This window comes from Protopterus annectens, chromosome 9.part0 (genome assembly GCF_019279795.1).
Source record: "Protopterus annectens isolate FY-2018-M chromosome 9.part0, PAN1.0, whole genome shotgun sequence".
Classification (NCBI taxonomy): domain Eukaryota; kingdom Metazoa; phylum Chordata; order Ceratodontiformes; family Protopteridae; genus Protopterus; species Protopterus annectens.
The window spans coordinates 1,575,384,403-1,575,408,187 of record NC_056743.1 but is presented as its reverse complement, the minus strand read 5'-3'; the positions used below and the strand labels follow the sequence as shown (position 1 = coordinate 1,575,408,187).

General features: G+C 38.5%; 1 protein-coding gene across 10 annotated transcripts in view; it reads left to right on the top strand.

Moving 5' to 3' along the window:
- Nucleotides 1-23,785, top strand: part of LOC122812189 (adhesion G protein-coupled receptor L1-like) — a 3,245,860-nt gene that overhangs the window by 2,032,041 nt on the left and 1,190,034 nt on the right. The gene's annotated exons all lie outside the window — the stretch shown is intronic.

The following is a 23,785-nucleotide window of genomic DNA, read 5'->3' as shown; positions in this document are numbered from 1 at the left end:
AATACCCAAACCTCACCATTCTCTCACCAAAAGGATCTTAGGCCTTAGTACCCTTAGCTACTTTGATAAAATAAAAGCCCTGACCACTGACCTTAAAGACATCTAGGTGGTGATCTCTTCTTAAATTTCCTTCACCTAAGTAAAATCAGTAGCAAATCAAACACCAGTTATAAAGAAATTAACCTATACTATGGCATGTGCAACACCAAAGGGTGTGACAGATACCTAGCACAAGATACAACCAATTTTTTGGAATATGTTTTCCTTGCTCATCAAAGAGATCGCAATCTTTAACACCATTCTGGATGGCAACAAATTTTCAACAGGGATATGTGAATGAAGTCTTTGTAACTGGGGACATGGTTGGTCTCACACATTGTTGGGTAATGTGGTTGAGCTTTCCAATGGTCTCCTTTGGCTATAAGCTTAGTAAAACCTGTTAACCAATGAAAGAACTGATGCATCTGCATGGGGTAGTAACACTATGACAGACAGCTCAGCATGCTTGATCACCTTAGATGTCTCATCTCCACACAAACATTTTGAAATTGAGTGCAGTTAGTGGCCTTTCAAGACTTCCTGTTCAGGGGGTCATGACCATAATTTTCTGAGGATGTGGGGGAAATTATTTGTTTAAACACGATTTGTCGGGAAGCCATGAGTGGGCTATCAAGTCTAATGACTTTTTTGGTTACCAAAGTATTGTAAGGATAATTTCTCCAGCAGGCAGACTCAGCCACTGCTTTTTAATGCTTGTGAATGACTGCTGAGCCTTTCAGTAGCTAAGAAAATGTTCCACTGATGGAGTAAAACAGTACATTTTACATCTCCAACCAGCAGCACATTTTTTTTTATTTTTCTGTTATCCTCACTCTAATGGACTGTCAAGGATGTTGTCACACAAAAATGTCAAGCTGATCTCCATTGTGCTTTTTATCCATTTCATGTTACGATGATGTTCATCCAGAAAGCCAGACTTCTGAATGCCAAAGTTGGAACCGCATTCTGACCACATCAGTTGTGGTTCCCCCTACTCAAGCCTTGCTTACTGGAGAAATCTGTATGCTTAAATCCTTTCTCATTTTGGGGTATTGATACCTCTCCCTTCAGCTCCCCCCCCCCCCCACACACACACACACACTGAGACCTTTATTTTCCAAAGCTGACAATGTGGCTCCTCCATTGCATCTGATAGCCATAATTATTATATTGTGGCCAGAGAAGGTGTTATTATCTCATCTTCAATGACCTCCCACTCAGAACACCCACAGAAATAAGTGGACCTTTTACTCCATTAAGGCATCCAGTAATAGACGGCACTGTTTCTCGACGACATCTATTTGATTCTTGATTACCTGCTTAAAATTTTACCCGTCTGAGTTATTCCTTCATCATGGTAGGCTTTGCTGCTACTTCCAGTATCTGTTCATGAACATAATTTTCCTCTGTTTCTCTTTTCTGTACAGTGCTATTCACATTAGACATCTGATTTTGATCCTGTTAAAGGTCAATGTTATTAATTTTGATCTCTCTCTCTCTCTCTCTCTGCCTATGGACAACCAAAGTGCCTTTGCTATAAAGGATCTGCAATACCTCATCTGCTTAAATGACAGTTAGTGTTTTGTGTTAGGAACTGTAGTAAGGAGGTATCTAATTTAGTAAATATGTCTAATACAGCAAAGTGCTGTTATGTAGATACCTTTGCTTATCCTGAAACACTTTTTTTTTATCCTCAACCCTTTCATAGGGCTTTTTTTTGTTCCTAACTTTGTTAGGAATTACAACTTCAGTTTTGGGCAGTACCAAAATGAGGCATCACCCAGGGCACCAACTGATCTTGGTAAAACTCTTCACATATATCACATCAAACCTAACCACAACAGAAAAATAAATAGCCATTTTGTGGGTGGAGGTCAACCTACTCCTGCATCAGAGGTACAGCCAGTTTTTCTCAGATTGCATTCTAATGTCCCATACTGCTGTCTCCCAATCGTCATCAATTTTGCCCCACCCCCTGCAGATGTCTGTGCTTCCACCTTGCAGTTATTGTTCTAAGAGATAATTCACTGTATCTATGCCTTCATGAGAGTTCAAGGTAAGTGTTCGCAGTACTTCTAAAAATGCACAAAATAATAGAAAAAGAGCCAAAAGTAAATAAATGAATAAACATACACGAGACATGTATAACTGCAGAAATAATCAGGCATTTATGAATATTTATGAGTACAAGAAATGAGGAATTATGCTGATATTTTATACACACATACACACACACACACACGCACACACATATATGTGTGTGTAAATTTGTACATATATATATATATATATATATATATATATATATTTTTTTTTTTATATATATATATTTATACACAGCGTTATCTACAAAGAATACTGAATACAGTAACAGATGTGATTGGGTTGTTGCTCAAGTTGTGGCTGAAAAGGGTCACTAGATCACTCCACTTTCCCAGTGAGAAAATAGTAAATAAATAAATAGTATGCAGCAACGGATGCTTGAGTATAGGAGACAGAGAGAAGCACAGTCCTTAAGCACATGAACTGTAATATACTCAGTCTGTAAATGGATTTGAGAAATAGTAATCAGTGAATGTAATGTACCAGATAAACACTAGTGTGATAAAGAGGTGAGCTAAAGAGAGGAGAAGTGAAGGTAGGAGGGAGAGGAACAGAAGTGGAGGAGGTAGTAGAAAATGAAGGGAAGATGCTAGATAAGAGATAGCAAATGTGAAAACCATGTGGGTTGTAAAATAAAAATACTTCAAGGGAACATAACAGGCGATGTGTGCACTAGTGCAGGTCCAACTGGGGGCTGAGGATGGAATAATGGTTAAGATGCAAAAGAAAACTAGAAGAGAAGGGGGACTGCCAGAATGCCTGCTTCTGTATGTGTGAGGCTGTTTTGTTTAGCACTTGTAACAATTGGAAATAGACTGACAGCATTCCTAATGGACAGGCTGCATACAGTTTTTTAACATTGTCTTTTGCTCCTTTTGATACCCCTCCATAATTACATTTACATTGTCTACAATTGCTAATGTCCCTCCTTTGCATGCCCCAAAAGTCTGCTATTTATTTATACTAACTCCAAGATTACACAGACATGTAGTAAAAAAAATAAACCTGTCAGAAAGTTCTGCTCATTGACTGAGACTTGTGATCACTGGCATATATTGACAGGAGAGTCAACCAGTTGCTTGGATGAATTGTCTTACACTCACTGTGTTTGATCGGGTGCCTGTTCTCCACCGAAGATACTCTGTGATATGGCCATTACTTCAGTCAAAACAATTTCTGAGATACAAGCCATCTTTGTTAGACCAGCTTATTTACTGTTGTACTGGGGCAGGGTGACACTCAGTACAAATGCTGTCTTTTTGCCAAAAAGTGGTGTTAGGGTCCAGTTCAAACTGACTGGCTTGTTCTCCTTTGGTAGTATTCTAAGGGCAGACTATCTTCTTCATCGGCTCTATATTATAACATCGAACCTTCAGATTATCAAATGGCATTTAATCAGAAATGCTGTTCATCGACCCTTCCCCCTCATGTGGGTGGCTGCTCACCCCACACCCTCAGCTAATAATATATACCAACTCCAGGATCACACTACAGTGGGGAAAAGGCACATTTTGTGATCCCTACCATAATGCGATCTCAGTAAGAACAGTTTGACAAATGCTGTGTTCACAAAATGCCATTTGATGATCTGTTCTTTCAATTATATAATCAGGACCCTCTTCATTATAAGGATGTCCACAAACAGCTTAGATTATATGTGCACAGAACTATGACTTTTACAAAGCTGATCATTTGTTTATTTAAAATTTAAGTTGTTAATGTAAGTTGTTTATTTTATCTTTAAAAATCTAAATAACGTCAAAATAAGTCTAAGCACATCATTTCCAGGTGGTTAGCCAGTTATATTGGATTTTCTCATCTGAAGCATGCCAAGTCTTGCCTGTAGTTCACAGGGCTAATACAAAAAGAACAATAGCCAATCATGCATCTTTTCCCTAAAATGCCAGCTTGAATGATATTAACATGGCTGTAGCATGGTCTCATCCTAACACTCTTCGGAATGTACCACGAAATGCATTTAACCTGCAGGTCCGGGATTGTTAGGGCACATTTTGTCTGTGGCCTGTTCCCATGATAGTGGCCACCCAAAAGAACTAGCTAGGTCATCTGTCATGCTGGTTGAAGAGCATGGACTTCTTGTCAGATACAAAGGTTTTGTGTGTATCGTAATGATAGGTCTGTAAGAAAAAGTCTATTGTGTGCAATGTGCCATCCAACCATTCCCCATATTTTGTGCATCTCATATTTCCTTTATTTCTCTTCTATCTCTTCTTCCTTTGCCTGCATAGTGCTACACCAAAAAGAACTGGAGAGTACATTATGTGTGGTGCAAGATAGGAAGGGAGGAGTTTCCAGACAGCCTAAGAAAATTGTACCTGACAAGTGGTTTAGTCCTATTTGTACCTTCTTCTTAAAAATCTTTTAGTATGTTACATGTATAGTATTAGTTTATGACAATTAGGCTGTCAAATTAACCAATTTCAAATCCATGACATCAAGGCAGTAACTTTTTTTCTGTCCATTAGTATCTGGTACAAAAACTCATTTTTTAATTCTGAAATAGAGAAAAAAACCCTGCCAACACTGGAATGTTAAGTTCCATATCTGTTGTCCCTCTTTAACCCGAATCTCATAGTCTACTCCCTATGACGTTTGCAACTTCCAAATCCCATAGCCTACCCTCTATGCACACTTTCCATATGGAACTACCCCTTCAACACCTTACTCAAGCTAGAGTCAGTTGCTCTGTGAGGTATGATCTACTTTGGTTGGCTTTACCAGTTCAGTGAATTATGACACTTTCCCCCAAAATTGCATCGCCAACATCAAGAATCCTTTGAAGGATCTACCATGAGCCAGGCAAGTTTCAACATAGCATTAAGCCTGTGTTCTTTATGATATAGTATGCAAAAAAAAAAAAAAGAAGTCCCTTTCCCACATTTTAAAGGAGAATTTAAAGTTTTTAGTTTAAAAGACCCCTGTTTCATTGTGTGATATTCATGATTGAATTAAATTATAAGTTAGAAACACTTTTTGAAGATTATAATTCTGCTGTATTAGAAGGTTTACAAATACAGCCATTTTCTGTTGCATTGCTTTTTATGAGTTGACTGGAAAATTTATATCATATGATTTTTAGAATATTCTAAATATCAGCCTTAATTTATTGTCATTACTCTGCTGAAATTTTGGTACTTGAGTAACAAAAGTTCTTACAAATCTGTTAAGTAATCTCTGCATAAACTATTAACACAAAAAATATCAGGCACTTCCAGATAAATGTCTGGTTCAGAAATAGAAACTGTCCATAAGCAAAACACAGAGCAAGGCAAAACGAATGGCAGAATACCAGGTCGAAGTATTTTATTGAGCAATAACACACGTAAGCGCTTTTCATAGTTTCAACAACTACCCACTAACATTCATTTAAATAGTGACCTCTATTAGACTTCTAATTTATCAATTAACATCAATTAATTAAAAAATAAAATAACATAATACATTTATAAACACTTACACATTTATAAAAACTTGAACATAGATGTACACATACACACACACACATATATATATATATCTATATATATATATATATATATATATATATATATATATATATATATATATATGTATATTGTGTATAAATGTGTTAATGCTAGTGACTATGGTCTTACTCTAAGCACAGGTTTTAAAGGGACCTTATCATTTAGTCCCTTACCAGAATCTGCTCTTATTCTAATGATCCATTTTAGGTTTTCTATCTGTCTTACCTATGTAAAACATACTGCTGACAATATGCCAGATAAACAATATGTTCTGTATCACAGGTACCCTCGGTCCTAAACCAAAAAGTCTTTGGGTAGTCTAGATGATTAAGCTTCTCAGCTGTATCAATAAATTTGCAATAGTTACATCTATAGCAAGACTTAGTAGTTTTCAAAGTGTTCCCTGACTTATACAAAGTGTCTTCCCTTGGATAGCATAACATTCTCTTTATATTTGTCATATTATTATACTGGTTTAGACCCTACTATATCTCTAATTTCTGTGTCTGCTGTCAGGATTGACAAGAAGTTCTTGTAAATATCCAAGACAGGTCTAACATTACTTGTGTTTTGCCTTGTTCTGTGTTTTGCTTATGGACAGTCACTGTATAAAGTTCGGCTTCATTCATTATTGTACTGGCCATGGTCTTGCTCCTCACCAGGCTAATGGTACCCACTCCCATATTGCCACTTTCTCACATTTTCCCATGTCCCCAAACCAGCAGAGCGTAAGTAGTAAACTGTAAAGACTCACTTGTAAATAAAATGCGTATAGTGGAAGTCCTTTGTACTGCTATGTATTTACTCTTGCACGTCCTGATAGTAGTGTCCACAGCTAGCATTGTTATACCTAAAACTTAATACTTGCTTCTCTACCCTCTATGGGGGTACATTACTCTAAGGCAACCTGAATTACTTGCCTTGCTTCCACTTTAATACAGGTATCAATGTTTACTCATTCACAACCATGTTTGTAGCTTTTTTAAGTACACCTGCTTGTTAATAATGTGATTCATTTCAGCATGACATTGTGATTGTATTTGTTTGGATGTATACTTTTATTCAAAATGTGTTATGTAATGTGAACAAATTCCTTATGCTACTGTGTATAATTTTCTAATGCTTCACTGTTAAAGACCACACAAATGATTAATTTATCTGTGATACTTTACATTGTAGTAGTATTATACGGTATCAGTGGAGCTTTTATTCCCTGGCCTTTGCTGAAAAAGGGTTCTATACCCAGTCGGGCTTTCCTGGCCAACAAATGAAAATAGGATAAATAAATACTAAATAAATTACTAGTTTTTATTTTCTCATATACGTTCCATAGAATATCATTCTCTCATTGGTACCCCTCCAGTAAAGACTTGCCATGTGAATTTGAGAAACCCCCAAACCTTGCCAGTTGGCAAGCATTCCTTCAACATCCATGACTAGGACTGGATTGTTTATAAAAACAGAGAGTGTATGGTGGGCAGGTCAGGCTAGTCTATCTGTCTGTCAAAATCCCTAAAATATGTCTTGCTACCTTTATTAAAATCAGCTACTATAAACCTAAATGACGCCAAGTACTGAAGACTGACAATAGTGAAGCACAGTGTAGTAAAGGAACAACAACACTGACAGTTTGCCAGTTCAGAACCTACAGAATCAGTAAAGCAAACTTTAAAGGCTCCTCTTACACTTCATATAGAATCAGAGCCTTGTGTGAAAAGCATCAGGAATGTAGGTGTTGGAGATGATTTTATAGACATTGTACTAGTGTACGGTTGTTGGTTGTCTGTGAATAGCATCAAATGTTGTATGAATGAAATTAGTGTTAATGATTTTATTTCTGTAAACTAGAAATACAATAATAGCTTTTGCATAACCTTCTTCCCATGTCAGCTGCCACTGTGTTTAACTTATCATTTGAGCTCAGTGATAGTCTACACGTCCAGCTTCATTCCATTCGCTTCTTACTTCTCCTTTGGTTCTAGATCAGCCATGGCCAAATACACTGAATTATTTCATAGGTCCATGTTCTGCAATGGGAATCATCACTTGTAAGCTTTAGAAAGTAACTTATTCAGATGAAAACTCCTGGTTCACCCTCAGAAACAAACAGTTGTATGAAATGGATCTTGCTAGGGTAAAACAATTAATTTTTATTTATTTAACATTTGTTGACTGGGAAAGTCCAATTAGGACAGAGTCTATTTTCAGCAGAGGCCTGTGGAGAAATGCTCCAGATGCATGTCTTTAGAATGTGGGAGGAAACCCACGCGAACGCAGGAATGCAGGGAGGACATGCAGTCTCCACACTGAACACACTCAAGCAGAGAATCGAACAGGAGGAACTCTTGCTGTGAGGTGACAATGTTAACTGCTGCACCACTGCACCACTGCACTGACCTGAATTTGTTAGGATACTAGTACAAGGGGAGGTTGTTATCCTTTCATTGGTAAATACCAAAGTTTTGTTTTGTTATAGTGTTTCTAAGCTTTAAGTTTTACATATGCAAAAGGCAACATGATGGCACAGTGGTTAATGTTGCCACCTCACATCTCTAGGGCCTGAGGTTTTATTCTGAACTCCAGTTACTACCAGTGTGGTGTTTCTATTTTCTATAGTCAGTGTGGCTTTTCTTCTGATATTTCAGTCTCCTTCCAAATAAATGCTGCCTAAGCAAAGGGAATCTTCTAAAGTACTAATGCATGCATGCATTTCCCTTGTGAACTCTCTGTGGTTGAAAAGGGTCCATAAGAGTTACAGTTACCATTTAAGACATGCTTAAACAAACAAAACCAAAACAGGCTTACTGAGAGGTCATGCCACTCTCTTGTTTATTTTCGTATAGTCCAGTGCTGCTACAGGTCCCCACCACTAAATGGAAGTATTGTAGGTTCAAATCTTGCTCCTTCCACTGAGGAGAATAACCTCTGACTCTTACCACTGAGGATCCTTAGGCACCAGGGACCATTGGCAGAAGCCCCATCTTTGACAATATATGCTGATGCCTCTGCTATTCAATGTGGTCATTTACAACTACACTGATTTGTTGCTTTTGGCAGGAAAATAGATGTGCCTAGAAAAAAAGGTTATATATTGCATGTTTACTTATAAATGCCAATAAGTAAATAAATAAGTTGTGTGTTTTATTTATCTAAGTTAATTAAAAGAAACATAAACAACAAAACACAGAGAAAAATAGATTAAAATATAAATTGTGGAGAAGTTACAAGGCTAGATAGATTACCTGATTAGACATAACTAGCTACTTTACATAGATAGAAAGCTAGATAGATAGATAGAGATAGATGGGTAAAAACAGTAACATCTTTTAACATGATACAGTAGTGTCACCTGCCCTCTTACTTTTGTGTTCAATATAGATAAAGAAATAGGTAAACTACTGTTGTCTTACCCAAATTGTATTATCCTGTCCCAGAATTCATTGCCTGCACAGGTGGCATACTCACTTCCCCAGAACTGGCAGGGCTGTAATGGAGGACTGAGCTCTGTGGACCATTTAAAAACACTCCCTTCATTTGCTCACCTCTGTCTCTGTTTCCATAGAAACACCATGTTTTGTTAATACAGACAGCATTTGTAACAGATGCTATTTAGTCTGCCTTTGCTTCTTCAGTTGCGACAAACAGATTTCTTTTTCTTTTGACATTTGTAATATCCGGTGATTGGCTGAGATCATTGGGGAACACAGTGTAGTGTAATTATGCTGATGTCTGCAATTTCTAGTTCACTGCTGGGAAGGTGCATGCAATTACTGTCCTCTCATCTTCGGGTACTGTAGCTGCTATTAACTTTTCACAGATGTGAAATGGATAATGCTCTTTTCAGCCATATTGTCTTGTTTTAAAGGATGATTGTACTGGACAGATTGACATATAAGCATTAATATATTCTTCTGGTTTTATTTATTAGGTTCTATTTACCAGTTCAGAATTTGCACAGTAAAAATGCCTAACTTCAGGATAACTGTGCAAGTACAGACAGAATAATGCATACAAAGATGCAAGAACCAAAGTGGTAATATGCAGCTGAAGTGAGTGATGCTCAGCTGTGCACAGGTACACCTCATTTTCGTGGTGCATGTTGATTATGAACATTCACAATATGTCTTTTACATTGTAGGTCTTCTTTAATGATATTTCTGGAACTTGGGTATCTGAGGATTTGGTCCGATTGTTATTTATCAAAATTCATTCAGTTCCATTTAAGGTAGTATTATTTTCAAAGACGGCTCATATTCATTGCACCTCATTGCAAGTGCTCATAATTATTATTACTCTTAACCCAGCTCTTCCATTTATTGTGTCACTTGCTGAATTGTATAACTATATCTCCCTTTCAGAGAGTAAAATCCTTTACTGCACATTTTATAAAATGAAAAAATGAAAAAAAAAAAACAACCTTCCTTTGTATCACTGTTTAAGTAATTCTTGGGTGGGATTTTCTTGTTTCCTAGAGGATACATTCTGGTGATCCTTGAGCTAAAATTACTGCCAGTTTGTGATTAAGAGTGAGCATAGGCATTCATTATGAACTATTGACGACCCCATTAAATGAAGTTTGTCGACATGGATGCTGTTCTTTTGATTAAAAGGGAATGTTCAGTAATGTGGATGGTGTTGTATAATACAGTTCCACTGTTTCTAATGTGCATACTTAGCAGTTCAGAAATTACTGTAATGAATCAGTATGGACTGTTGTAGCCCTCTTTTGATAATATAAATCAGGTCTAATACAACTCAGACACACAAACAACAATCCAATATTATAGTGGTACAATTATTGTAATAGACTAAACACAAGAAGTACAGCAACATGTGCAAGCAAGACCACACTAGAGGCAATAGACAGTAACTGAGGTAATATTCCTGATAGCATGAAAGCAAAATGCAAGGACATATTCACATTTACTTCACAAACCATGTTGTTAGCAAACAGACAGCAGTAAATACGGAAATGTTTATAATGACTGGGTTGTTGGATTCTCCTCAAGACTGGCAGTTAAGTGCTGCATATTGGTGGATCGGGGGTGGGGTGGTGGGCACAATGACGCATGCTTCCTAGAGTGCTGAAGTTTCTTTCTATGTACATCAAGTATTTTTTCACACCAGGTGCACACCCTTTTTTGCATAGTTCAAGATCTGTCACTTTGTAGTTGTGAATATCAGAACTACAAACTGCAACCTGCTAATTGCTTTTTATAGTGTCTGATTACATTTGATACTTTGGAGTAGCTAAAATAACGTAATTCTGCAAGATCTAGTTAAACCATAATTATAAAAGCAGATCCTTTTCCCACACACCTAAAATCCACAGCACTAGTATAAAATAAAAGAAACCTCCTTCTTCTACGTTATAATGCTAAAACCCCACCCCTACTACTGATTGGCTGTTTCCAGTGTTTGTTATAGCGCCTTCAGTACTGTGCTGCATTGCTCGTTTCCTTTATGCATAACGGTAGCATAAACATTTGATGTCTCAATGAATGAATTGCTTATCTAACTCATTATGATATATTACCTGCATTCCACAGTGTCAGCATCTTGTACAATTAAACAATTAAAACTAAATGACAGTTATCTGGCAGCTGAACGTCTGTCAGAATCCCATATCACAGGACCTGCCATCACTGAATCCTTAATGTTAAGCAAAATCAAAGTGGTAGTCTGTGTCATTCTACCTGCACACCTCCTACCAAATATAGAAACTCAAAGGTCACTGTACTTTGAAAGAACTGATATTTTGTTGGTGGAAGTGGTTGACATCTAGCTAGGCTTCTGCATGCAGATAGGTTTTGATATTTTGCAGCTGTCTTTTTATATTTCATGCGAACAGTCATAGTAACACCCATGCTAGATGTAGTGCAGAAAAAGCAAACAGGTAAGCAAGAGAGGTGGAGGTGGAAGAAGGCAACAGCAGTGCCCAGCAGAGTATCATCCCCCCAGCCTGCCAGATTTTCTTCCCCTAAAATGGAACCAGCATGCTACAGTGATTACTGCATACTGTGGACCACTTCCACAGCCTAGCAATGCCAATTACCCCAAAGAAATATAACTTACCATACATTACAACAAAATAAAAAAGTTTCCTTTAGGCTGATCTAGCAACCACTGACTTTTATCAAGTTCTAGAACAAGAAGACTGTAACAGTGGCCCCCATTATTTCTGAAATATTTTTCCCTCTACAGTACTATTTAGCCAAAACTTAATAAGTAAAGGACATCCCAACTCATTAGCTATCCCAGTATCTGAAAACACTGTTCAATGCTAGAAAATCTGCTTGGAAGAAATACAAACATGCTAAGTCCATGCATATAATAAAGGCTACTCCTCACTAAAAAAAGAGTGTAAAAGTTTGTCATAATCCCACCTCTAATAATAAATGGATGTCCAGAATCTGATATAAACCCAGTGGGGACTGTTGCAGAATAGTTTTTCATTCCATTTCACTGCCAGCCCATCGATTGATATTCCTAAAATAAAACCCAATGCCTTTGTTGTTTCTGCATTTAGCTTTGTAGCAATTACCACAGGTACCAGTATAACTCTGTCATAGTCCATGTGAGTATTAATGACCTGAGATGTACCTTCTTTGACTATATGAAGTCAGACATGATCGAGATCGCTGATTTATGTGTCTCAGGCAGGGATGAGCCTAGCACTGAGCTTCATACTACCTTTTCCAAGGACAATGCCATGTTACCAACAGAAAATGATTGATTTTAACAACTGGCTTAGCTTCTGGTGTCAGTCCAGGGGGGTACGATATTTTATGGCCTGGGAGACATGATTGACAGACCACACTGTTTTGCCAGGGATGGATCTCACTTGTGCCCTCTAGGTTTTCTGATATTGGCAAAGACCTTTTCCACCCCCGTAGTGCCTTTTTTAGGCAATGCCAAACTGATAAACCTACCAACTTAACTGAACCTATGAAGGAATATCTGAAGGTAGTACTGCTTAATGCTAGAAGTCTTACCAAGAAACTCCACTCCTTGCAAGCCTTCCTCTCACTGGAGATGTAGTCATCTGTATAGTAAAGGAGACATTGTTTAAAGTTATTGAGGGTACCCAGCAGTGCAAGGTTTTAATGCCTGTCACACCTTTAGACCAGCTACTGCACAGGAGGGAACTAAAGGTGAAGTGTCAGTGTATATTAAAACCAGTCTAACATCCAGACTAGTTAAAGTGTGTGACCCACTGGAAGTCATATAAACCGAGTGCCATACCACATCCTCATCCCTTCCATGTTCCAGGAAACCCATACTACCCATCTCAGTGTCCTAGAGTCCCTCACCTTTCAACCTAATATAATATTCAGGGGAGATCTCAAGTACCCCTCAATAGATTGAGAATCCTACACCACTTCTAACCCACAAGCCCAGTGATTCCTAACCTTTTTTAATACCAACATCCTGGAACAGTTGGTCCATACTCCTACCCGGGGTGCAAACTTGCTTGACCTTGTACTCACAAACATGGGGGACTGATATTCCTCACCTAATGTAGTATCTTTGCTTGTCAGATCTGACCATAAGGCAGTATTACTTGAAATAAAAATTCAATCCAGGGATCCAGTGAAACCAAAAACCTTTAGGAACTATTCCAAGGATAACCTCTTTCTACTAACCAACACCTTGGCTAAATGCCAAGCACCACCAAACCCAGTAAACACCATAGCATACACTGAGATATTTGCAAAATCTCTGTACAGCCATATTGATAGCTGTATAGAGCGAGGTGTACCCATTTGTATTAAGAATAAGACATACTCAAAAGGCAAGCCACCCTTCTGGAATCACAATATCTGTCAGTTATACAAAAAGAAAAACACCTTGGTGAAGCCATACATACTAAAACTCCTCTGACCAATCTAAACAGGCAGCAAAGAGGGTTAATTAATACTTCGAATGCTAAATTTGAAGAAAATATAGCTTCTCAGGCAAAGGACAACCACAAAGCTTTTTACAGCTATGTCTGTAACCTCAGAGGAAATACAACAATGTACAGAACTTTTTGTAAATGGTATCACCCACATTGAACTGAAGGCCATTGCCAACCTTTTGGCTGACAGGTTCAGCTCAAATTTCACCCTCCACATAACACAATCTCCCCAACCATTACTAGAGAACAGGTCAACAATGCACTTTCTAAGGACAAAAACACTGCATGGATGTGCCCCGACAACATCCCGGAATGTTTAATAAATAGCATGAAACATGATCTCTCTGGTCAACTTGAATCACTTTTTCAACTGCAGCCTTCAGTCAGGTTTTGTGCCCAAGGAATGGAAGATTGTTACAGTAATTCACCTGCACAAACGAGGTCCAACCACTGATCCAGGTAACTACAGGCCGATAAGTCTTACCAGCCTCACATGTAAGACTATGGAAAGAATCATCATGGACATGATAGATGAGGATTTAGGTAATCTGCAAATGCTGGATCCATCACAGTTTGGCTTTATTAAAGGAAGGTCGTGCCTATTAAATCTGGTGGACTTTTTTGAGAGGGTCACCAAAGCACTGGATGACGGTAAGACTGCACAGAGCTTACCTCAACCTGACCAAGGCTTTTGATACAATACCCCACCCAGGCATTATATACAAGATAACTAATTTAGGTATAAACCCTTTTATCACCCACTGGATAGCCAACTGCCTCACTGATAGGACCCAGGAGTCCCCTAGGGCTCGGTACTGGGCCCACTCCATTTTGGTATCTATTTCTCTGAAATGGAAGTAAATGCTGAAGTTTATGGCTGACTAAGGTTGCAGATGATTGCAAGCTGGGGGTTATCATCGACTCCTCTGCTACTAGCATTCTTCAAGACTGTCTATCATAGGTTCAAAGTTTCATAGGTGTTTACTAGGCTAACAACAACAAGGGCCTTTTCAAGCCTAGCCATGCATCTCAAATCTCTGACAAGTTCTGATACCTTTGATAAGTGTAAGCAGGGGTTTGGAAGATGAAACATTTACAAGCTAGGGCCTGAGAGATGAACCATTTACAAGTTCCCTCTGTCCATTACAGACATATGTGCCAAACCAGGGATGAATTTCCTGTTCCTTGTCCAATTGTCCAGGTTGCACTTGAATTGGGTTAGGGAGAAACTCTGCTTCACATGGATGTGGAGTCTGTTCGAGAGATGGGGTAATCTCTGAGATACATACCTGTCTCTCCAGCAGGTCCTATTTATTTCATAGGCAAGGTTTAAGTCTTTAGAATGGGTAATTCTGGTGCTATTTGTTTTTCAGATATGCAGGAGGTCCATCAGAGTGGGTTCTGACAATACCCTGTATGTCAGAAATAGTTCTCCCATCAAAAGCCTGTAGGTGACGAAATACATGGATAGAGCCTTAAGGCAGTCTGCATAGGACATTTTACTTAAGCCCTGTATTCTTTTAGAGAGGAACCTATGTGGATGTTCCAATTGTCTGGTTAGGTACATACCAAAAGGGGCATCATATTCAATGATAGGTCTGATGAATGCTGAATACAGTGGAACAATGACTTCCTTGGACTTAGATGCCATAACTTTGTTTATAAGTTGTGCAACATAGAAGGATTTCCTTACTACTGTAGACAAATGATGGTCAAAGGCTAGATTACTGTCTATGTGTGCCCCTAAGTCCCTGACTACTGGATCAGCTCCGTGGGGTGTGTTGTCAATATAATGTTTACCCAGGTTGGATGACTTCCCAAAGGATATTATTATACGTTTCTTGGCATTTAGTTTTAGTCCATGGCTCTGACACCAGTTGTTTGTCTGTGTCAGCCCCTCCTGGAGAACATTTGTGTCAGTGTGGGATTCAATGACAGCCCCTAATTTGCAATCATCTGCAAATTTAGTCAGCCAGAGACCACTGACATTGGCATTGACTTCAGAGAAGTAAATGCCAAAAAGCATTGATCCCTGAGGGACTCCACTTGTGATTGGCTTCTTTGCAGAGGTGGACTCCCCAATTCTAACTTCCCGGGTCATGTCTGTGAGCCAGCTGGCTATCTACTGTGTGACATATGAGTTTGTACCTAACCTTTGGAGTTTGTCAACAATGCCCAAGTGGGGTTTTGTGTCAAATGCCTTGGCCAGGTCAAGGTACACAGTGAGAATGATTTTTCCTTCATCCATAGCTTTGGTAACCTTCTTAAAGAAGTCCACCAGGTTTAGAAGGCATGAACTCTAGCTAACAAATGGTGCCAAACCATGGTATTAAACTCAATGTTAAGAAATGCATAATTGTACCCTTTGGGAAGTCAACCATCCTGGCTAATAATCTTGTTGATAATATATCCCTAAGAGTCAACCCAGTGGTCAGGGATCTGGATGTGCATGTAGACAATAGCCTTAACTTTGTCCACCATGTGGCCACAGTGGAGAGGAAGTCCTCTTATGTTGCACAACTTATAAGTAAGTGCATGGCATCTTGGTCCAAAGAAGTCATTATCCCACTGTACTCTGCCGTTATCAGACCAGTCATAGAGTACAATGTTCCCTTTAGTATGTACCTGACCAGGCATATGCAGTAACTACAGCAAAGTCAGAGGTTTCTTACAAAAAAAAAAAAATACAATGCATAACAAACCTGCTTTATGCAGACTGTCTTAAAGCCATTTCCCCCTACTCATTCTCTGATAGATTGATGAGGGTTAATCTATGCCTGGCTTCCAAGGCATCCACAAACCCCACACTTAGGAATCTCCTACATATTAGTAAGTCACTAGTGTTTTTACAATACTATGGAAAATAGCCAATGTTGTCCTTACCACTGTCAACCCTCACCCTCTAACCCAATCTCATTCTAACATACCCACTGCTACCTCCTCTCAGCAGAATTTTAGAAAAGGCAGTAACATGCCAGTTGCAAGAACACAGTGAAACCTATGGGCTTCTTACCAGTCATCAGTATGGAAGTAGAAAGTGTTGTTACACAAACACTGCCTTGCTCATTTTGACAGATGTAATCTACTGTTAAATGAACGATGGTAACTTTACTACAGCACTATTCATATGGCTCTGCAAAGCATTATATAATGCAGACCACTCACTTTATTTACATAAGCTTTCCCTCTTTTGCTTCAACTTCACTGCACTGAATTGATGAATGGTGCTAGGAGTATCTGAATGGCAATTCTTCAAAATGGTTTTCTCCATGTCATAGCTGTCCCTCTGCCCGGTATCATCATGTGCGCCCTAAGGCTCAGTTCTTGATCACTGTTATTTTTTTCCACTTTAACTCACTTTTTGGGGGTGGGGAATCAAACCTGCTTTATGGAGATTAAATTGCCATTTGAGTCTCCTTTAACTATTACAAACACCCCAGCACAACATTTGCAGAAATGCGTCATGTCTGCAGTCTAAAACGTTTAAAGGCAGACCTTAATAAATCAAATGCTATACTGGGCCAACCCAAGGTGAAATCTCCTTGATGCGTACATCCTTATCCATCCTGGCCTCCTTCCATGCCATCCATGTTACAGTTTTTTTTCTTAATATTTTTTGTCAGATTTTTCCTGTATCCTTCCAATACAATCTAACTGGCCACAACAGCACTGTAATAACTGTGGAGGAAATAATAGAATTTAAATTGAGGGTCTCGGGTCTCTAGGCTTTCACAAGCCATTGGTTTTCTAGATACATGCATGTTTTTGCTTTTTAACAACCTTTTCATCTAGTGATGGCCTGAAGAAAAATTCTGACTGAAGAAAGGAATTCTGTCTGACTCATCAAATCTTTTTTTCTTGCATCCTTTCAACACTCCTTAAAGGAAAAATTCACCTTTTCCTACAGTTTAATTCAACTCTTAGGTTGCTTTTCTCCCTACAATACAATTCCAGTACTGTGTAGGTATCTGAAACCTGCATGTACTTTATAAAACTTTTATTTCCTCTTTGGTATCAAAGGAAGGGAAAGACCACCCATCTTTTTAAGCTTAACTTCTAACATGAGTTGCAATGGATTTTGTCTACACTTGCATGACATGCCACAGACACAGAGAAATCTATAGTCAGGAGCTCAGGCTGCTGTAAACAAGAAAGAGAGGTGTGAAACTGTTTCTGCTGTTTTTATTGCAGAAAGGAAGTGAGCTTACACTGATTCACAGCTGCTTCTAATGTAACCATGCCTTTTAGAGCAAAACAGAGCAATTAGATAAGTCAATGGTTCAAAGGCAGTTGTCACCTTTTTTGTGAAATTTATATAAGGAGCATCACACATTGAAATGCTAAGCTTTAAACTTTAAATGTTTGTTGTTTATACAACTTTACATTTTAAGATGATTTGAATGTAGTATCAAAGATGTCTGAGATATTTAGAGAAAAGTCAGGAAATATTTTTTCATGTAATTCTTGTAAAGTATCAATACATTTACCAAAGTGTAGGGTGAGGGACTGTCATTTCATCTTGGACTACAAAAAGGTACTTTGAACACAGGCCTGCAATTTAGCAACTGTTTTGGTTGCAGCTGTATAATTCCTTAGTATACTATAAAACAAACCCTGAACCACACACACAAATGAGGGCCATTCAAGAAATAAAAGAAGCAGTCCTTTTACAGACAATATATACGATGACAGTGCTGACACTAATCCCATTATATGTCATTGGAATGGGAATACACTGCTTCCTTATGTCTAGCATGACTCATATAAAGCAGACTTGAAATGGATTATTGGAAACAGAAAGGCTTAAAGAAAAATAAGATCACATTGATATATCAAGCCCCATTGACAGACATTTTGTAGAAAATGTATTAAAAATTCTATAAGAAGCAGTTAGAATGATTTTGAGGTATTAAATTAACTCAGAAAACAGAGAGAGAGTGAAAAAATAGATTTTATTTGTTCTAAGGTGGGGTTTTCATTAACTAGCAAAGACTGCCCTGTAATAACTGTTGAGGAAGTAAACAAAGTAAGCTCAGGATCTGGTGGCCAGTAAGCTGCACAGATGCTACGGGGTTGTAGATACTCTGAGGTGCATTTTAGAGCTTTTTTCATACCTTTTGATCCAGAGATGACCTGAACAGAAATCATGAGTATGGAAGAAATTTGTTTGTATTTTTCTTTCAAGGAATAAACAAGTTGCATACAAAACTTAATGTTCAAGTCAGAAAAATAGCTGTTCACAATAATTTGAGAAGACAAATGATTTTGAGGATGCATACATCATCTGCCCCCCCCCCCCCAAAAAAAGTAATCTTCTGTATATCCCTCTGGTGTTAGATTGAGAAGAAAGTGAAGGCAAAAATGACAGTAGTCATATGTTTCAAATGGCTGCTGTCATACACATATATACAGCATGTCTCCTCACCCGTACTCCCCACAATACAGCTACCTTCTGTCTATGCCTCTGATATCTGACTGGGATGAAAATGGAAAAAAAATCAAATAGTGCACAATAAATGTATTTTAGCATGTGGATGTCAGACAGATGTAAACAGAATGCCTCCTTACTGCTGCCCAAAGAGATAGCCACCCAAATATGCATCTAATGTTTTGTTATGAGACAAGTGAAAAAAAAGTAGCAATTGCAATAATGTATTACAACCTGTTTCTCATAGTACATTACCCCTAAAGAAACTATAGTAACTTTCTATACACACATCTGAGGTTTGTGACTAAAGTTAAAGAAATAATGACCACACTGTCCCTAGGCCCCACAAAGGACATAGGAAGCCTGTGTACATCTCTGAGGTTTGGGCAAAAAAAATAAGAAATAACTACCACACTGTTCTTAACAACATGCACAAGCTATAGTAACCTCCTTTGCACATGTCATGAAAATTAAAAGCAAACACTGACTTTGTCATCTCAAGCACCACACAAAAGCTGCAGTGATCTTCTGTGCACACCTGTGAGCAAAGTTGGTAAAGGCTAATTCCAAAGCTGTGTCCAAACCCGTTTAATGAGCTTGTGCTGTGGGGACCAGTTTGGAGGCCTGGATCTTCTGTAATGCATTTCATGCTTTATTTAAAGATAACTTGGTAATGTTTTTTATTACTACCGACAAGAGTTAATGTGCCTGGCAATACTGTATGCTCTCAAAGATAAATATCGGTGATGACATGTTTGTATGTACACACAAGTACATGTACATGCATGCATATGCACACACACACACACACACACACACACACACACACACACACACACACACACACACACACACACACACACACATGCTGATACTGCCCCTTTCAAGCCAGGTCTGTCACAGGATGCATAAACAGAGATACATACAGGAAAATTGAAGGAATGCCAGTTCAATCATGGCGTATCTGTGGTGTAAAACAATACACACGGACAAACCTTCACAGAGGCATGGAGGGTATACAAATGCCATGCACAAAAAGCCACATCCAAGAACTCAATCAGAGTCAAGTATTGTGAGGCAACAATGCCACTCACTGTACCACTGTGACAATGAGTGATTGTTTTCACACATAGTCTACTTCTGCCAGACCACCAATGATAGCTACTTATCATGTGAAGTGCTATTTCTGATAGAAAGTGAAAAAAATCACGACCAACCTGTTACGCTTAAATACACTTAAATACACTGCAACCCCCCCATACATATGTGCACCCTTGCACATACAAACATATGTTGACACTGCTCCTAACAAGCCACATCTATAACAGGATGCACACATATGCACACATGCAGCATACTTACCTAAAGGTAAATTGGAGAAATGCTAATTCACCTATGGCATGTCTTTTACCAAAAGGGATGACAATGCATTTTTTGGCATTGAGCTTGAGACCACAGTTTTGACACCAGGCATCTGTCTCAGTGAGGCCCTTTTGTAGAATGTCCACATCGTTAGGAGTTTAAATTATGGCTCCTAGTTTGCAGTCATCTGCAAACTTCGTTAGCCAAAGACCTTCTGTGTTAGCCTGTACTTCTCAGAAGTAGATACCAAACAGGAGAGGACCCAGGACTGAACCCTATGGTACTCCACTTGTCACTGGTCTGAAATTGGATTTGGAGTCTGCTACTTTCACAGTGTGGGTTCTGTCAGTGAGCCAGTTGGCAACCCATCTTGTGACACAGGGATTTATACCTAGTTTAGTGAGTTTATCTATAATTCCAGAGTGGGGGATGGTGTTGAAAGCCTTGGCAAGATTTAGATAGGCTGTGTGAACCACCTTACCTTCATCTATGGCTTTGGTGACCCATTCAAAAAAGTCTATCAGGTTTATGAGACATGATCTGCCTTTTACAAACCTGAACTGGGTGGGGTCCAGAGTTTGGAGATTACCAATGTCATTGTTTATAAGTTCCATGATGATATGTTCCATATCCTTGCAGACCAGGCTCATCAGGCTAATGGGGCAGTGGTTCCCGGGGTCCTTGGTTGCTCCCCCTTTGTGGAGTGGGATAGCCATTGCTGAGCACCATTCAGTGGGCACAAAACCTGAGATGAGGCTATGATTGAATATGGTACTTAGGTGGGGTGCCAGTTTGTTCTGTAGTTTGTGTAGAATGCAGCCTGGGATGTTGTCAGGTCCTATGGTTGCTGTGTTCTTGGCTTTGGAGAGTGTGTTTTTTACCTGTGCAGCTATGATTACAGGAACTTTGCATTCTTCCAGTATAGAGATGGGCCCTTTAGGGGGTGAGAGGGGGGTAAAGTTAGCACTGAACATATCTGCCAGGATGTTGGCAATATCAGTTGGTTCTGTACATTTCGTGCCATTGTGCTGTAACTCAGAGCAGATCTGAGTGTTGCCATTGAGATTCTTGACATAGCTATAGAATACTTTGTGGTTGTCTTTAGAATCAGTGGTGATTTTGTTTTCGTAACTAGCTTTGGAGGATTTTATGAGGGATCTCAGCTTTTTACTGAGGCTGACCAGTGGAGTTTTCTCCAATTATGGGAGATTTGTGGACAATATTTTTTTAGCATGGAAAGGACAAGAAGAAGAAATAATAGCGTTTGTTGACTATTTACATTCGTCTACAGAATTCCTAAGGTTTACAATAAAATACCCTAGGACAGAAATTGATTTTCTTGATGTGAAATTGAAATATACACTATCCCAAGGTTTGATTACTGAACTACACCGGAAAGAGACATGGAGGAACCATTACTTACATTGTGATAGTATGCACCCCAGGCATATATATAAGAATATTATGAACAATCAAGTAGCACGAATATCAAGACTATGTACAGAGGAACCTACCTATAGGAAAGAATGTGCCTCATTAGCAAGACATTTACAACAACGGGGCTATAAAGGAAAAGACCTTTGTAATAATGAAGATATTGCTAGCATAAGAGATAATAAGGGATGTCCCTATTATCAGAATACTACAACTGGAACTACTTTACCATATAACAGGAAAGGAACTTTGACAAATGAGCTTAGGTGTACTCTGACATATAGCACAGACAATGCCCAGATATGTGAAGTGGTGAAGAAATATTGGCCGGTCCTTATGGAAGACACTAAATATGGAACATAGTGGGAGATCAACCAAAATTTACATTCAAACATAGGAAGAATTTAAAACGTTTATTATGTAATAAAGGAGGACCGACTAGTACTATACCTCCCCATGACATGGGCACTAAGAAATGTGGAAGATGCAAGGCTTGTAAATATATTAACACTGAACCTAATTTCATCCATCCTGTATCAGGCCAACATTTTAATTTCAAAGTCTCAGCCACATGCACCTCACAACATCTGGTCTACATTGCAACCTGTAAGGACTGTACAGCTTTTTATATTGGAAAAATGAACCAACAATTTAAAGAACGTACTCTAAGGCACCAAAGGGATATTATTCATCGGGATCAGCAAAATAGTTTAGCAAATCATGTCATAGCCCATCCCACACATAATTTTGTTTTTCAGGTTATTGAATTAATATCAGTAACCAACAGGGGAGGTTATATTAAAAATTTGACAGAGAATAAAGAAATTAAATGGATATTGAACTTAAAGGCATACAAGTCACCTGGGATAAATGCTGTAGTCCCTTTAAAACCAATCCTAAGAAACAGGTGTGTCTCAGCTAAACCAAAGTAAAGTACTCAATACAAGGAACATGATTAGCTCACAAAAAGGTGTGTGTAGATGGAAGTATCTGAATGGCTAGTAGTTATTTTATATTTTGAAACTAAGAAACTGAAATTTCATCGAACTGAGGAAGGCTAACAGCCGAAAGCGCTTTTCGTGTGTGTTTTACTAAATAAGCTCACCAGAGCGAGCTTTTTAGTTTGGGATTTATTTAAAAGCTTTTAAAGAAAGCTATTATTCAGAACTTATTATTGTGAACTGAGAGCACGTCAGCATAGCTGATGAGAGCCCTGTGGAAGTAAGCATTGTTTTAAACTGTGAAATAAAAAATTTTTTTGGTTTTAATGAGACTTGTACTAATGAAAAAGGGCTTCAGTTTACAGTTTGAAAGCATTTGCTAACTTGGCATCAATCCTGAAGTTTTTAAGAAAACTACTAACCAAGACTACAACTTAAGAGTGAAAGTAAGTTAGCACAGCTGATGAGAACTCTATGAAATAAGTGCTGTCTTAATTGCTAAATAGACTTGCTGTTTCACTATATTTATAATTTGTTTCAAGAAATACGTACATACGCCTAACACTGTTATTTGTGGAGATTATTACAATACAGCGTTTCAGCTTGGTGGTGCATAAATTCTTTTCTCATCAATCATGGGATTTTACTCTTTTTTGCAATAGTTTCTTTCTTCTGTTGTAGAGTTTGTTTATGGCAGGGGACCACCAGATTGGCTTCTTTTTTTTGGAAGATAGCATCTTGGTTCTGTTAGGGATTGCATGATGCATGCACTCGTGTAAGTGCTTATAAGTGCATTTATGTAGGATTCAGCAGTCGTACCTCTATTGTCCATCTGCATGGGTGTCGTGAAGTTTGCCAGTTCTGTCTTAAGAAGCGTGAAGTTTCCTTTGGAGAAATTTTTTTTGGTGGTTTCCCTAACGGGGGGTGGGGGCGGGATGTGGATGTCTAGGGTGATTAGCTTGTGGTCAGATCTGACCAACAAGGAATTGACCTCTGGTGTGGAACACCAGTTGCCCATGTTGGTAATGACCAAGTCTAGGATATTGCTGCCCCTGGTGGGGGTGTGGATAAG